The sequence below is a fragment of the Meriones unguiculatus genome, chromosome 3 (assembly GCF_030254825.1).
Source record: "Meriones unguiculatus strain TT.TT164.6M chromosome 3, Bangor_MerUng_6.1, whole genome shotgun sequence".
Taxonomy (NCBI): Eukaryota; Metazoa; Chordata; class Mammalia; order Rodentia; family Muridae; genus Meriones; species Meriones unguiculatus.
Genome location: NC_083351.1, coordinates 161,256,024 through 161,274,166, shown reverse-complemented (window position 1 = coordinate 161,274,166; position 18,143 = coordinate 161,256,024). Strand labels below are relative to the sequence as shown.

The 18,143-nt window shown below is 39.1% G+C and overlaps 1 long non-coding RNA gene across 2 annotated transcripts in view; it reads right to left on the bottom strand.

Moving 5' to 3' along the window:
- LOC132653188 (uncharacterized) overlaps window positions 1-18,143 on the bottom strand; it is a 61,752-nt gene that overhangs the window by 16,385 nt on the left and 27,224 nt on the right. For both annotated transcript variants that reach the window (XR_009590950.1, XR_009590949.1), the window contains one exon: window positions 9,245-9,316. This is a non-coding gene — a long non-coding RNA (uncharacterized LOC132653188). The remainder of the gene's footprint in view (window positions 1-9,244; window positions 9,317-18,143) is intronic.

Here is an 18,143-nt window from a genome sequence, read left to right as displayed (position 1 = left end):
ATCAAAAGAAACAACCCTTTGTACTTCAGAAATAATTCACACAGTATCTTTAGTCTTTCAGTCCCCTGTCTCTGTTTAAATTGTTTAAACTGAAACCTGGGTCGGAGACCTGAAAGCAATTTGAGAATGATAGTGTTTATGAACTGCATAAAACTAAGATGTATATGAATTAGTAAAAATCTTCTATTCATGGCTGGTTCCTCTTTGAGCAGTAGCCAGACCCAGACCTGCACTACTATTAAAGTGATTTGCTCACTTTAATAATTTCTAAGTGTCAAGAGTGATTTTTTCACTGGGAGTATAAATTAATAATAATTCTAGGACAATCTAGCATTTAGAAAGCCTAGTTTTGATAATGCAGTGGTAAAAACATTGATTGAAATATTATTGTAAAATGATAAGTTAAAACATAAAACTAGACACACTAAACCGCTTAGAAGAAAAAGTGGGGAATACCCTTGAACTCATTGGCACAGGAGACAATTTCCTGAACAGAACACCAACAGCACAGGCTCTAAGAGCAACAATCAATAAATGGGACCTCATGAAACTGAAACGCTTCTGTAAAGCAAAGGATACTGTCCTCAGAACAAAATGACAGTCTACAGATTGGGAAAAGATCTTCACCAAACCTATATCTGACAGAGGGCTAATATCCAGTATATATAAAGAACTAAAGAAGTTAAACAGCAAAAAATCAAGTAATCCAATTAAAAAATGGGGTACAGAGCTAAACAGAGAATTCTCATCAGAGGAATATCGAATGGCAGAGAAACACTTAAAGACATGCTCAACCTCATTAGCCATCAGGGAAACGCAAATCAAAACAACCATAAGATTTCACCTTACACTAATCAGAATGGCTAAGATCAAAAACTCAAGAGACAACACATGCTGGAGAGATTGTGGAAAAAGGGGAACCATCCTCCACTGCTGTTGGAAATGTAATATTGTACAACCACTCTGGAAAGCAATCTGGCGCTTTCTCAGACAACTAGGAATAAAGCTTCCTCTAGATCCAACTATACCACTCCTAGGCATATATCCAAAAGATTCTCAAGTACACAATACGGACATTTGCTCAACCATGTTTGTAGCAGCTTTATTTGTAATAGCCAGAAGCTGGAAACAACCCAGATGCCCCTCAGTGGAGGAATGGATGCACAAATTGTGGTATATCTACACAATGGAATATTACTCAACAATAAAAAACAACGAAATCATGAAATTTGCAGGTAAATGGTGGGATCTGGAAAAGATCATCCTGAGTGAGCTATCCCAGAAGCAGAGGGAAACACATGGTATAAACTCACTCATATAGACATATAATATAGGATAAACCTACTAAAATCTGTACACCTAAAGAAACTAATCAGGAAGAAGGACTCTTGCTAAAATGTTCAATTCCTATCCAGAAAGGCAAAGAGGCTGGAAATCAGAAGGAGAAAAGAGGGAACAAGTCAGGAGCCTGACACAGAGGACCTCCGAAAAGCTCTGCCCTGCAGACTATCAATGTAGATACTGAGACTTATGGGAAACCTTTGGACAGAGTGCAGGGAATCTTAGGAAAGAAGTGGGAAAGAGTAAGATCTGGATAGGACAGGACCTCCACAAGAACAGCAACTGAACCAAAAAAATCTGAGCACCAGGGTCTTTCCTGATACTGATATTCCTACCAAGGACTATGCATGGAGATAACCTAAGACCCCTGCACAGATGCAGCCCTTGGCAGTTCAGTATCCAAGTGGGTTCCATTTTGATAGGAACAGGGACTGTCTCTGACATGAACTGATTGGCCTGCTCTTTAATTATCTCCCCCTAAGGGGGAAGCAGTTTTACCAGGCCACAGAAGAGGACAAGGCAGCCACTCCTGATGACACCTAATTGACTAGGATCAGAAGGAAGGAAAAGAAGTCCTCTCCTATCAGTGGACTTGGGGAGGGGCATGCAAGGAGAGGGTGGAGAAAGGGAGTAATTGGGATGGAAGGAGGGAGGGAACCATGGGGGGATACAAAGTGAGTAAAGTGTACTTAATAAAGAAAAATAAAATAAAATAAAAATCAAAAAAGAAAAAAACATATTATTAAAGATTGCATTTTCTTAATTAGTAAAAGTAACAACATCCTTAAATTTTCATTTTAGAATTTGTTTTTTTATATATATATTTAATTTTATTTTTCTCATTAGTTACATTTTGTTAATTTCTGTATCCCAGCTGTATCCCTCAGTCCCTCCCCAATCCCACCCTCCCTCCCTCATCTCCTCCCTGCCCCTTTCCAAGTCCACTGAGAGGGGAGGACCTCCTCCCCTTTCATATGACTCCGTTTTGTCAGGTATTTTCAGGACTGGATGCAAAGTCCTCCTCTGTGGCCTAACAGTACTGCTCCTCCCTTGGGAGGTGGGGAGGTCAAAGAGCCAGTCATTGAGTTCCTGTTAGAAATAATCCTTGTTCCCCTTACTTTTGGAAACCAATAGATTACCCAGCTATCACGGGTCACATCCGAGCAGAGGTTCTAGGTTTTATCCTCTCATGGTCTCTGGTTGAGTGTCCATCTCAGAAAAGACCCTGTGCCCAGATATTTTTGGTCCTTGTGGAGCTCCTATCCTTTCCACATCAAACTCCCCTTCTTTCATATGATTCCCTACACTATGCCGAAGGTTTGGTTATGAATCTTAAGTATCTACTTTGGAACACTACTAGGTAGGGTCTTTCAGATGCTTTCTGCAGTAGACTCCTGTCATACGTACAATGCACATCCCATTTGTCTTTCTAAGTGAGGATTGATCATCATACCCCATGTCTGCTTTCTTGATTATCTTTTTTAGGTGTATAGATTTCATTATGTTTATCATATATTATAGGTCTATATAAGTGAGTATATACCGTGTTTGTCTTTCTCCTTCTGGGATACTTCACTCAGAATGATCTTTTCTAGATTCCACCATTTCCCTGCAAATTTCATGATTTCCTCCTTTTTGATTGCTGAGTAGTATTCCATTGTGTAAAAATACCACAATTTCTGTACCCATTCCTCTGTTGATGGACATCTGGGTTGTTTCCAGGTTCTGGCTATTACAAATAAAGCTGCTACAAACATGGTTGAGCAAATATCCCTGTTGTGTACATTAGCAAAATTTGGGTATATGCCTAGCAGTGGTATAGCTGGGTCTTGAGGAAGCACTATTACTAATTGTCTGAGAAAGCGCCAGATTGGCTTCCAAAGTGGTTGTACCAGTTTACATTCCCACCAGCAGTGGAGGAGGGTTCCCCTTTCTCCACAACCTCTCCAGCATGTGTTATCACTTGAGTTTTTCATCTTGGCCATTCTGATGGGTGTAAGATGAAATCTCAGGGTCGTTTTTATTTGCATTTCCCTAACGGCTAATGACGTGGAGCATTTCTTTAAGTGCTTCTCTGCCATTCGGTATTCCTCTACAGAGAATTCTCTGTTTAGCTCTGTTCCCCATTTTTTAATTGGATTACTTGGTTTGCTGCTTTTCAGCTTCTTTAGTTCTTTATATATACTGGATATTAGCCCTCTGTCGGATAAAGGGTTGGTGAAGATTCTTTCCCAATCTGTAGGCAGTCGTTTTGTTTAGATGACCGTGTCCTTTGCTTTACAGAAGCGTTTCAGTTTCATGAGGTCCCATTTATTGATTGTTGCTCTTAGAGCCTGTGCTGTTGGAGTTCTGTTCAGGAAGTTCTCTCCTGTGCCAATGAGTTCTAGGCTGTTCCCCACTTTTTCTTCTAATAGATTTAGAGTATCTGGTTTTATGTTGAGGTCTTTGATTCACTTAGACTTTAGTTTTGTGCAGGGTGATAAATATGGATCTATTTTCATTTTTCTGCATGTAGACATCCAATTAGACCAGCACCATCTGTTAAAGATGCTATCTTTTTTCCATTTAATGGTTTTGGCTTCTTTGTCAAAAATCAAGTATTCATAGGCACATGGGTTTATTTTTGGGTCTTCTATGCGGTTCCATTGAGCCTCCTTTCTATTTCTATGCCAATACCATGCAGTTTTTATTACTATTGCTATGTAGTACAGCTTGAGATCAGGGATGGAGATACCTCCAGATGATCCGCTGTTGTACAGGGTTGTTTTGGAGATTCTGGGTTTTTTCTTTCTCCATATGAAGCTGAGAATCTTTTTTTCGAGGTCTGTAAAGAACTGAGTTGGTATTTTGATGGGAATTGCATTGAATCGGTTGATTGCTTTTGGCAGGATGGCCATTTTCACAATGTTAATCCTACCAATCCATGAGCACAGGAGATCTTTCCATCTTCTGAGATCTTCAATTTCTTTCTTCAGAGACTTGAAGTTTTTTTTCAAACAGGTCTTTCACTTGTTTGATTAATGTCACCCCAAGGTACTTTATGTTATTAGTGGCTATTGTGAAGGGTGTTGTTTCCCTAATTTCTTTCTCAGCCCTTTTGTCTTTTGTGTACAGGAGAGCTTCTGATTTTTTTTGAGTTGATTTTGTATCCTGCCACTGTGCTGAAGGTGTTTCTCAGCTGAAGGAGTTCTCTGGTTGAATTTTTGGGGTCACTCATGCCTACTATCATATCATCTGCAAATAGTGACACTTTGACCTCTTCCTTTCCAATTTGTATCCCCTTGATCTCCTTTAGTTGTCTCATTGCTCTGGCTAAGACTTCAAGTACTATTTTGAAGAGATATGGAGAGAGTGGGCAGCCTTGTCTTGTCCCTGATTTCAGTGGGATTGATTTAAGTTTCTCTCCATGGAGTTTGATGTTGGCTATAGGCTTGCTGTATATTGCCTTTACTATCTTTAGGTATGTGCCTTGTATCCCTGATCTCTCCAAGACTTTAAACATGAATGGGTGTTGGAATTTGTCAAATGCTTTTTCAGCATCTAAGGAGATGATCATGTGGTTTTTCTCCTTCAGTTTGTTTATGTGGTGGATTACATTGTTGGATTTCCGTATGTTGAACCACACTTGCATGCCTGGGATGAAGCCTAATTGGTTATGGTGGATGATATCTTTGATGTGTTCTTGGATTTGGTTTGCAAGTATTTTATTTAGTATTTTTGCATCAATATTCATAAGAGAGATAGGTCTGAAGTTCTCTTTTTTTGTTGGGTCTTTGTGTGGTTTGGGTATCAGGGTGACTGTTGCTTCATGGAATGAGTTTGGTAGTGTTCCTTCTGTTTGTATTTTGTGGAATAGTTTGAGGAGAATTGGTATTAGCACTTCTTTGAAGGTCTGGTAGAATTCTGAGCTGAAACCATCTAGCCCAGGGCTTTTTAGTAGGGGAGACTCTTAATTACTGCTTCAATTTCCTTGGGGGATATAAGGTTATTCAGTCTTTCTACCTAATCTTGACTTAATGTTGGTAGATGGAATCTATCAAGAAAATTATCCATTTTGTTTAGATTTTCAAATTTTGTGGCATATATCCTCTTGTAGTATGACCTAATGATTGTTTGAATTTCTTCAGTGTCTGTAGTTATGTCCCCCTTTTCATTTCTGATTTTGCTGATTTGGATAGATTCTCTCTGCTTTTTAGTTAGCTTGGCTAAGGGTTTGTCTATCTTGATGATTTTCTCAAAGAACCAGCTTTTTGTTTCATTGATTCTTTGAATAGTTTTATTTGTTTCTAATTGATTGATTTCAGCCCTTAGTTTGATTATTTCCAGCCTTCTGCTCCTCTTGGGTGTATCTGCTTCTTTTTTTCCTAGGATTTTCAGTTGGGCCATTAAGTTACTTGTATGTGATGTTACAAATTTCTTCTTGAAGGCACTTAGTGCTATAAATTTTCCTCTGAGCACTGCTTTCAATGTGTTCCATGAATTTGGGTATGTTGTGCCTTCATTTTCATTGAGTTCTAGGAAGTCTTTAATTTCTTTCCTTATTTCTTCCTTAACCCAGCTGTCATTGAGTAACAAGTTGTTCAGTTTCCATGTGCTCGTAGGATTTGGTTATTTCCATTGTTCTTGATGTCCAGCTGTAGTCATGGTGGTCCAATAGTATTCAAGAGATTATCTCAATCTTTTTATATCTTTTGAGGCTTGCTTTGTGACCAACTATATCGTTTATTTTGGAGAAGATTCCATGAGGTGCTGAAAAGAAGGTATACTCTTTTGAGTTTGGGTGGAAAGATCTGTAGACGTCTATTAGGTCCATTTGATTTAGGGACTCTTTAAGTGCTTTTATTTCCCTATTTGGTTTCTGTCTAGTTGATCTGTCTCTTGGTGAGAGTCGGGTGGTGAAGTCACCCACTATTAGGGTATTGCAATCAATGTGTGGTTTAAGCTTTAATAATGTTTCATTTATGAATGTAGGTGCTCTTGTATTTGGGGCATAGATGTTTAGAATTGTGATGTCTTCTTGGTGAATTTTTCCTTTGATGAAAATGTAGTGCCCCTCTATGTCTTTTTTGATTAGTTTTGGTTGAAAAATCAATTGTATTAGATATTAGGATAGCCACTCCTGCTTGTTTTTTGGGTCCATTTGCTTGAAAAACTGTTTTCCAGCCTTTTACTCTGAGGTAATGTTTATCTTTGTTGCGTAGGTGTATTTCTTGGATGCAGCAGAATGTTGGTTCCTGTTTTCGCACCCATTCTGTTAGTCTGTTTCTTTTTATTGGAGAGTTGAGTCCATTGATGTTGATAGATAATAATGACCATTGAATGTTATTTCCTATTATTGTGGAGTTGGCGATGTTACTGTGAATCATTGCTTGTTTGCTTTTGATTTTTGTTGGAAATTATCTTTAACCTATGTTTTCTTGGGTATATTTGTTTTCATTGGATTGGAATTTTCCTTCTAGTATCTTCTGTAGGGCTGGGTTGCTGTTCAAATATTACTTAAATTTAGTTTTGTCATGGAATATTTTATTTTCTCCATCTATATTGATTGAAAGCTTTGCTGGGTAAAGTAGCCTGGGTTGGCATCTGTGGTCCCTTAGGGCCTTCATGATATCTCCCCAGACCCTTCTGGCTTTCATAGTTTCTGATGAGAAGTCCGGTGTGATTCTGATAGGTTTGCCTTTATATGTTACTTGGCCTTTTTTCCTTGCTGCTTTTAGCATCTTTTCTTTGTTCTGTAGATTAAGTGTTTTGACTATGATGTGGCATGAGGAGTTTCTTTTCTGGTCTAGTCTATTTGGTGTTCTGTAGGCCTCTTGTATGTTTGTGGACATCTCTTTCTTTAGGTTGGGAAAATTTTCTTCTATGATTTTCTTGAAAATATTTTCTAGACCTTGTAGCCTGGACTCCTCTTCTTCTTCAATTCCTATTATTCTTAGATTTTGCCTTTTCATGGCGTCCTTGATTTCTTGGATGGTTTGTGTTTGGGATTTTTCTGATTTTATTTTTGCTTTGAGAGAAGTCTCAATTTCTGTGAGTGTATCTTCAGCACCTGAGAGTCTCTCTTCCATCTCTTGTATTCTATTAGTGATGCTTACCTTTGTGATTCCTTCTCTTTTCTCTAAGTTCTTCAGTTCCAGGTTTTTCTTGGTTTGTGTTTTCTTTATTGATTCTAATTCTGTTTTCATGTCTTGCAACATTTCCTTCATCTGTTTGAGTGTGGATTCCTGTGTCTCCAATATGGTCTCTATTTTTTTTTGTTTGTTTCCTCTCTTAGTGCCTCTGCTTCTGCCTCCAATTGTTTGGCTATATTTGCATGTGTTTCTTTAAGAGCTTCTTCCTTCACTTCGTTTTTCTTTGTTTCTATTTGGGAGGCCAAATCTTTAAGGGATTTTTTTGTATCCTCTTTAACTATTTGAATCTCTATGACTATTTCTCTGAGAGATTTGTTGGTTTCTTCTTTATGTGCCTCAAATAACTGGATAATCATAGCTTTAAAATCATTTTCTTGTGTTTCTGCTGAGTTGGAGTGTCCAATAATTTTGGAGGTTGCCGGTGAAGCCATGATATCTTGATTTGTGTTGGTTGTGTTCTTTTGCCGACCTCTGGCCATTTGGCTATCAGTAGCGTTCACTGTCTGTTCCTGGGTTCTGCAGGTCAGACTGGTTTTTCTCTGGTATCTGGAGAATTCTTCAGGAAAATGGGTGAGGTCTAGTGGTTTCGGTGTGTGCATTGGTTATTCAACTATACCTGTAGGAGGAAAGTTCGCAGGCGCAGAAGGACAAACGCAGGGTAGCGTGTGTTTGAGCGTGTGCTTGTGGGTGTGTCCTAAGGGACAGGGTGTTGGTGAATGAAGAGGCCTTCAGTGTGTGAGAGGGGTACCCTGCAGGCACTGAAGTTGTTGCAGGTGCTAAGGGATCGCAAGCGCTGTTGAAGAATGTGCGCACGTGTATTGATTTCAAGTCTGCTGGTCTTTGGTGTCTATTCAGCTGGTTTTCTGCCACTGAGGGGTTGGATGGCCCATACAATCACTGGCTGGGGAGCCCTGTGTATTCCGTGCTGCCGGTTGCAGACTTGGGGTCTCAGAAGGGTTATACTGTGGATTTGAGTCTCTGTGGCTAGCCCTGTATTGGGAGTGCACTCTGGCAGGGTGGAGTTTCAGTGGTGCGTGCACTCCTGCAGAGCAGGGTGGTGGTGGTAGTGGGGGGTGTGTTCCACAGGTCAAGAGTTCGGCGAGAGGGCCCTAGGTGGGGTGTGTTCTCCTCTGAGTGGTGGCATTCAGCAGGTCGTTACTGCTCTCCTCTGCCGCTGCGGGGTCTGGAGCCCTGTCTCCCTGTCTCCGCCCGTCTTGGGTCCCAGACACTGAGCTTTGCGGCTTTGGTATCCAGGAAGAATTGTATTGTGGATCTGAGTCTCTGTGGTTAGCGCTCAGTGGTTGGAGCTCTGTGATTGGGCCTGCGCTCCTCCTGTGAGGAGGTTTCTGGGGTTATTGCGCTTTGGCTGCTTGAAATGTGAGCTACACTGCACTTCCTGCTGTGGTCTAGCTTGGGATCATGTCAGCGGGATGGAGGAGGGGACGCTCCGCGGGTCCGGAGGGCCCTGAGTGGGACGTGTGTTCAAGGAGGGGACGGGTGTTCAACGGATGGTTACAGCAGACCACTGCTATAAGGGGCCCGGAGCACTGTCTCTGCTGCCTTTATCTCTCAGATATGAGCTTTGTGCTCAGCTGCCTGGTGCTGTGTGCGGGTTTCCCCGTGGAAGGCCCAGACAAGGGAAGTACCCTATTTCCTTCACGAAGAAGTCCGCGCCCGATCTAAATCTACTAGCACTCTACGCTTCTGTGGTGGCCCCTCTCCTTTAGAAAGCCCAAAGTCCAAATTCTAGCTTCGATTGACTCTCCACTCACCAAATCCGGAAATTCATGTCTTCTGCCTCTCCAAAACAGTGTGCTCTGCTCGCCGCCATCTTGGAGTCCTTCCTAGAATTTGATACATAATTAAGGAGATGCCATCCATTGTCTCAGTGAAAGATTTTGAAATTCTTTACTGCATCTCACTTTGTAGACTAGCCTGGGCTAGGACTTGCTTTGCAGGCAGAAGTTATTACACTGGATTACTCAATGGAGCTCAAATAGACTGACAGCAGCTATCCCACATTTAAATGGCTGAGAACCATTTAAATTCCCATAGAGGTCTGATAACTCTGCAGACCCAGTCTTGCACTGAAGGCTCAGAGGGTTCATGGAAATCATTGATCCTCAGTCTAGATTGATAGTCCTGAAAGCTGGCTCTAAAATCAGCAAAGTCATTATCATTAACAGGATAAACTGACTCAGCAACGAAAGGGAAAGCCACAAAAGCAAAACATGAAGAATCTTCCTTCTTCTGCACCCTTGTTTATCTGGCTTGCTACCAGAACTGTACTGCCTACATAGGCAGGGAGGATTCCTATATCAATTAAGAAAATCAAGACTCCCCTGACCCTGAGATGTGCTCATAGGCCACCCTAAAGTAGAGGATTCTCAATCAAGTCTCACTGCTCAAGTAATCATGAGTTCTGACAAACTGACATTTAAATACATACATCATAGCTAGATCTACAGGGATGTATCACCAGAAGAGGAAAATATAAAAGTGGCTTACGTCTTTCAGTAAGATGTTTGAAGATGACCCCACCTAAAAATAACTACATAATATTATTGCATATATAGAGAATTGAAGGTGGACATTAATCGCTATAATATTGTAAACACTGAAAACACTTTAAAAGTGTTAAAGATTTTCTGAAAAAGTGATTCATATTGACATATTTTTATTTGAAAAGGGCTTTTAGTGCTGGTCACATGATAATTATCCCTACCTTTAAATATTTTCTTTTCAGTTGAGATCAAACTGTGGTAAACACACATTGAGAAGGAGTGGACTAACCAACCCAACAGTGTGAGAAACTGGGGTTGAACACCACTGAACCTTAACATATATATATATATATATATATATATATATATATATATATATATGGGTATAAATTGTACCTATTCTACCTATTCTCAACCTGTTTTTAAAACTGGGTGTGGGAGGTGAGCTGAGCAAGGGACCAAGCTCCATTGTCCCCCATCCTGAGGAGGCCTGTGTGTCATGGGACCAGCTTTCAGCTTAGAGATCTTTCTTCTCCCCATCTGCCTGGACTACCTACCTCACAGATACAGAGCCCAGGGGAGGTGAGATGGGCACTAGACACCAAGCCCAATTGTCCCCCATTCTGAGGGGGATTGTGTGGCACCAGACCAACTTTCTGCCTGCTTCCCAACTGCCTGGCCCACCTGGCTCACAGACACATACCCCAGTGAAGACTAGCTGGGCGCGGGACCCAAGCCCCACTGTTCTTCATCTCCAGGAGCCCTGGTGGCACTGGACTACCTTTTTGCTTCAAGATCTTTCTGCCTGCTCTGCATCTGCTTAGCCCAACTGGAACACAGATAGTGAACCCAGCAAAGGGACCACACTGCTGGTGACCACCACAGTCAGCCAGATGGCTAGAGGCCAGCATAAGAACACAAGCAACAAAATTCAGCACCATATGGCAACACCAGAAAACAGTCCTACTGCAGCAAGCCCTGGTGATACTATCACACCCAAAATACAAGAAAAAAGATTCTTAAGCTGAGGTTATGGAAATGATAGAGTCATTAAAGGTGAGAGATAAAGCTCTTAAAGTAGCACAGGAAAATACAATAAAATATAATAAACAGGTGACAGAATTGAATAAATCTCTCAAATGAAGAAATTAAAGACATACAGGAAACCATAATTAAACAGGAGAAGGAAATAAATAAAACTCTCCAAGACCTAAAAGTGGAATGAGAAACAATAAAGAAAACACAATCTGTGGTAATCCTGGAAATTGAAAATCTAGGGAAAGGGACAGGAGCTACAGACACAAGCATCAACAACAGAATACAAGAGATGGAAGACAGAATCTCAGAGGTAGAGGATACGATTGAAGAAATTGATGCACCAGTCAAAGAAAATTTTAAAACTAAAATATCCCTTGCATAGAACATTCAAGAAATTTGGAACACTATGAAAAGACCAAACCTAAGAATAATTGAAATAGAAGAAGGAAAAGAGTCCCAGCTCCAAGGCCAAGAAAATATTCCCAACAAAATCAAAGAAAACTTCCCCAACATAAAGAAAAAGAGGCCTATAAACATACAAGAAGCTTACAGAACACCAAATAGATTAAACCAGAAAAGAAAATTACCCCACCACATAATAATCAAAACATTAAATGTACAGAACAGAAAGAGAATATTAAAAACTGCAAGGAAAAAAAGACCAAGTCACATATGAAGGCAAACATATCAGAATTAAACCTGACTTCTCATCAGAAACTCCAAGAGCCAGAAGGACCTGGACAGATATCTTGCAGATACAAGGGACCACAGTTGTCAGCCCTGACTACTATACCCAGCAAAACTGTTAATTACCGCAGAGGAAGAAAACAAGATATTCCATGACAAAAACAAATTTAAACAGTACCTGTCCTCAAATCCAGACCTACATAAGACACTAGAACAAAAACTACAACCCAAGGGAGCAAACTACACTCAGAAAAACAGGTAATAAATATCCCTGCATCAGCAGAACCAAAAGTAGGGGAAACACACACACACACACACACACACACACACACACTACCACCACCAACATCAAAATAAAAGGAAGAAAAACTGGTCATTAGTATCGCTCAACATCAATGGCATCAACTCCCCAATAAAAAGACACAGGTTAACATAATGGATATGAAAAGAGGACCTATCTTTCTGTTCCATACAAAAAAACACACCTCAGCAATAATGATAGACATTACCTCAGTGTAAAGGGCTGCGAAAGGGTTTCCCAAGCAAACAGACTCAAGAAGCAAGCTGAAGTAGCCATTCTATTATCTAATAAAATAGACTTTCAAACAAAACTAATCAAAAGAGAGAAAGGACACTTCATACTCATCAGAGGAAAAAAACCACCAAGATGATGTCGCAGTTCTAAACATCTATGCCCCCAATGCATACTCATTTATAAAAGAAATGTTACTAAAGCTTAAAGCACACATTGAGCCCTACACATTAATAGTAGGAGAATTCAACATCCCATTCTCTGCAATTGATAGATCATCAAGATAGAAATTAAATGGTAAAATGAAGAAACAAATAAATGTCATTAATCAGATGGACCTAGCAGATATCTACAGAACATTTCACCTAACACAAGAAAATATACATTGTTCTCAGCACTTCACAGAACCTTCTCCAAAACTGACCATATACCATTTCACAAAGCAAGTCTCAACGGATACAAAAAGATTGAAATAACCCCTTGTATATTATCAGTCCACCATGGATTAATGCTGGAATTCAAAAACAACAGAAATAATAGAAAGCCTACAAACTCCTGGAAACTCACTACTCAATGACCACTGGTTCATGGTAGAAATAAAGAAAGAAATTAAAGACTTTCTAGTATTTTCTAGTATTCAATGAAAATGAAGGCACAATATACCCAGACGTATGGGACACAATGAAAGCAGTGCTAAGAGGAAAGTTTATAGCACTAAGCATCTTCATAAATAAATTGGAGAGATCCCATACTAGTAACTTAGAAGCACATCTGAAATCTCTAGAAAAGAAAAAGGCCAACACACCAAGAATAAGCAACAGGGCTGAAATCAATAAATAAATCAGTCTTGGAGAGATCAGGGATACAAGGCTCATAACTAATCATTAGAAAGCAAATTAGAAGCTAATAGAACAATACAAAGAATCAATGAAACCAAGAGCTCTTTCTTTGAGAAAATCAACAAAATAGACAAACTCTTATCCAAACTAACAATAAGGCAGAAAGTATCCAGCTTAACAAAATAAAAAAATGAAAAGGGAGACATAATAACAGACAATGAGGAAATAAAAAAATCATTAGTTATGACTTTAACAGCCTACATTCCACAAAATTGGAAAATCTGAAAGAAATGGACTGTTTTCTGGATAGATTTAACCTGCCAAAGGTAAATCAAGATCAGGTAAACAATTTAAACAATCCTATAACCCTTAAGGAAATAGAACCAGTCATCAAAAGTCTCCCAAGATAAAGGGCTCTGGCCCAGATGGTTTTAGTGCAGAATTCTACCAAACGTTCAAAGAAGAGCTAATACAATACTTCTCAAAATATTCCACAAAATAGAAACTGAAGGAACATTGCCAAACTCATTCTATGTAGCCACAATCACCCTGATATGTAAACCACACAAAGACTCAACAAAGAAAGAGAATATTAGACCACTTTCATTCATGAACATTGATGCAAAAATACTCGATAAAAGACTCACAAACAAAATCCAAGAACATATCAAATACATTATCCACCATGATCAAGTAGTCTTCATCTCAGGGATGCCCAGATGGTTCAAGATACAAAAATATATCAATGTAATCAACCATACAAGCAAACTCAAAGAAGAAAAATGTCACATGATAATCTCATCAGATGTAGAAAAAGTCTTTGACAAAATCCTACAACCCTTCATGATGAAAGTCTTGGAGAGATCAGGGATACAAGGGTCATAACTAATCATTAGAAAGACTATAGACAGGAAGCCAATTGCCAACATAATTAAATGTAGAGAAACCCAAAGCAATTCCATTAAAATCAGGGAAAAGACAAGGCTGCTCACCTTCTCTGCACCGCTTCAATATAGTACTTGAAGTTCTAGCTAGAGCAATAGAACACTTAAAGGAGATCAAGCAGATTCAAATTGGGAAGAACTCAAAGAATCGCTCTTTGCAGACAGTATGATAATATATATAAACAACTTCCAAAATTCCACCAAAGAACTCCTACAACTGATAAACAGAGAGATACAAGATTAATAAAAAAAAATCAGTAGGTCTACAATACAAGCAAGAAATGTACTGAGAAAGAAATTAGGGAAACTACACATTTCTCATAGCCACAAATAATATAAAATATTTTGGGGTAACTAACCAAAGCAAGTTAAAGACCTTTATGACAAGAACTTCATGTCTCTGAAGAAAGAAACTGAAGATGATATCAGAAGATGGAAAAATGTCTCATGCTCATGGTTCAGTAAGATTAACATAGTAAAAATGGTCACATTACCAAAAGTAATCTATATATTCAATGCAATCCCTATCAAAATACCAAAAAAAGTTCTTTATATACCTTGAAAGAGCAATTCTAAACTTCATATGGAAAAACAAAAAAACTCAGAATAGCTAGAACAATCCTATACAATAAAAAAACTTCTGCAGGTGTCTCTAGCCCTGACCTCAAGCTCTGCTACCGAGCAATAGTAACAAAAACTTTATGGTACTGGCATGTAAATATACTGGTTGATCAATGGAATAGAATCAAGGATGCAGAACTAAACCCATTTAATTTTTGAAAAAGGAAACAAAACCATACAATGGAAAAAACACATCTTAAATGATGCTGGTCTACCTGGATGTCTGCATGTAGAAAAAATGCAATTAGATACATATTTATTTCCCTGCACAAGGGCTGGAAAGATGGCTCAGTCGTTGAAGGCTAAGCTCACAATCAAAAATATTTCCCTGCACAAAACTCAAATACAAGTGGATCAAAAACCTCAACATAACAGCAATATACTAAATCTATTAGAAGAGAAAGTGGGAAAGAACCTTGAACAAACTGGAGACAACTTCCTGCAGAGAACAACAGCTCAGCCTCTAAGATCAACAAGTTAATAACTGTGACCTTTTAAAACTCGAAGCTTTTGTAAGGGAAAGGACACTTTCAGTAGAATGAAATGACAGTGTACTAATTGGGAAAAGATCTTCACCAGTCCTAGGTCTGAAAAAAGGCTAATATCCAAAATATATAATGAACTCAAGAAATCAAACACCAATAAGCAAAGTTACTCAATTAAAAAATGAGTGAATAAAGTATAATTAATAAAGAATTTTTAAAAATAAATAATAAAATAAAAATAAAAAAAATTTAAAAATTAAAATCATGGAAAAAAACAAAAAAAATGAGACACAGAACTAAACAAAGTTCTCAAGAGAAGAATCAGGGAAATTCAAATAAAAACAACACTGTAATTCCATCTTACATTGGCCAGAATGACTAAGATCAACATCTCAAGCAGCAGAGCATGTTGGCAAGGATGTGAAGACAGGGGAACACTCCTCCATTGCTGGTGGGAGTAAAAGCTTGTACATCCACTTTGGAAATCAGACTGGCGCTTTCTCAAAAAATTGTGAATAGCTTTAACTCAAAACATAGCTACACCACTCCTAGGCATATACCCAGAAGATACTCCACCATACACAAGGACACTAAGTTCATAGCAGCTTTATTCACAATAACCAGAATCTGGAAAGAATCCCTCAACCTAAGAATGGATAAAGAAACTCTGGCACATTTTTTTTTCATGTTTCTTTTTTTTTATTTTATTATTATTTTTTTTATCAGTTACATTTTATTAACTCTGTATCCCAGCCGTGTCCCAATCCCTCATTCCCTCCCAGTCCCTCCCTCCCTCCCTCATCTCCACCATGCCCCTTTCCAAGTCCACTGATAGGGGGGACCTCCTCCCCATTCATCTGATCCTGTTTTATCAGGTATCTTCAGAACTGGCTGCAAATTCCTCCTCTGTGGCCTAACAGGACTGCTCCTCCCTTGGAGGGTAGGGAGGCCAAAGAGCCAGTCATTGAGTTCCTGTTAGAAATAGTCCTTGTTCCCCTCACTTTGGGAAACCAATTAGTTACTGAGCTACCACAGGCTACATCTGAGCAGAGGTTCTAAGTTATATCCATACATGGTCCTTGGTTGAATGTCAGTCTCAGAAAAGACCCTGTGCCCAGATATATTTGGTCCTTGTGGAGCTACTATCCTTTCCCCATCATACTAACTCCCCTTCTTTCATATGATTCCCTGTACTCTGCCGAAGGTTTGGTTATGAGTCTTTGTATCTGCTTTGAAAACACTGCTAGTTAGAGTCTTTCAAATGCCTAGAGTAGACTCCTGTCATAGGTTCAATGCACATCCCATCTCTCTTTCTAAACGAGGATTGATCATCTTACCCCATGTCCGCTCAATTGATTACCTTTTTTAGGTGTATAGATTTCATTATGTTTATCATATATTATAGGTCTATATAAGTGAGTATATACCGTGTTTGTCTTTCTCCTTCTGGGATATTTCACTCAGAATGATCTTTTCTAGATCCCATCATTTGCCTGCAAATTTCATGATTTCCTCCTTTTTGATTGCTGAGTAGTATTCCATTGTGTAAAAATACCACAATTTCTGTACCCATTCCTCTGTTGATGGACATCTGGGTTGTTTCCAGGTTCTGGCTATTACAAATAAAGCTGCTATAAACATGGTTGAGCAAGTATCCCTTTTGTGTACTTGAACGAACTTTGGGTATATACCTAGCAGTGGTATAGCTGGGTCTTGAGGAAGCACTATTCCTAATTGTCTGAGAAAGTGTCAGAGAGCTTTCCAGAGTGGTTGTACCAGTTTACATTCCCACCAGCAGTGGAGGAGGGTTTCCCTTTCTCCACAACCTCTCCAGCATGTGTTATCACTTGAGTTTTTCATCTTGGCCATTCTGATGGGTGTAAGGTGATATCTCAGGGTCGTTTTGATTTGCATTTCCCTAATGGCTAATGACGTGGAGCCTTTCTTTAACTGTTTTTCTGCCATTCGATATTCCTCTGTCGAGAATTCTCTGTTTAGCTCTGTTCCCCATTTTTTAATTGGATTACTTGGTTTGCTGCTTTTCAGCTTCTTTAGTTCTTTGTATATACTGGATATGAGTCCTCTGTCAGATAAAGGGTTGGTGAAGATTCTTTCCCAATCTGTAGGCAGTCGTTTTGTTTTGATGACAGTATCCTTTGCTTTACAGAAACTTTTCAGTTTCATCAGGTCCCATTTATTGATTGTTGCTCTTAGAGCTTGTGCTGTTGGTGTTCTGTTCAGGAAGTTGTCTCCTGTGCCAATGAGTTCTAGGCTGTTCCCCACTTTTTTTTTCCAATTGATTTAGGGTATCTGGTTTTATGTTGAGGTCCTTGATCCACTTTGACTTTAGTTTTGTGCAGGGTGATAAATATGGATCTATTTTCATTTTTCTGCATGTAGACATCCAGTTGGTCCAGCACCATTTGTTGAAGATGCTGTCTTTTTTCCATTGAATAGATTTGGCTTCTTTGTCAAATATCGAGTATTCATAGGTGTGTGGATTTATTTCTGGATCTTCTATGCGGTTCCATTGATCCTCCTTTCTGTTTCTATGCCAATACCATGCAGTTTTTATTACTGTTGCCCTGTAGTACAGCTTGAGATCAGGGATGGAGATACCTCCAGGTGATCTGTTGTTGTAAAGGATCGTTTTGGAGATTCTGGGTTTTTTGTTTCTCCATATGAAGCTGAGAATCTTTTTTTCAAGGTCTATAAAGAATTGAGTTGGTATTTTGATGGGAATTGCATTGAATCTGTAGATTGCTTTTGGCAGTATGGCCATTTTCACAATGTTAATCCTACCAATCCATGAGCACGGAGATCTTTCCATCTTCTGATATCTTCTTCGATTTCTTTCTTCAGAGACTTGAAGTTTTTCTCAAACAGGTCTTTCACTTGCTTGGTTAGAGTCACACCAAGGTACTTTATGTTATTAGTGGCTATTGTGAAGGGTGTTGTTTCCCTAATTTCTTTCTCAGACTCTGGCACATTTAAACATTGGAATACTACTCATCTATTAAA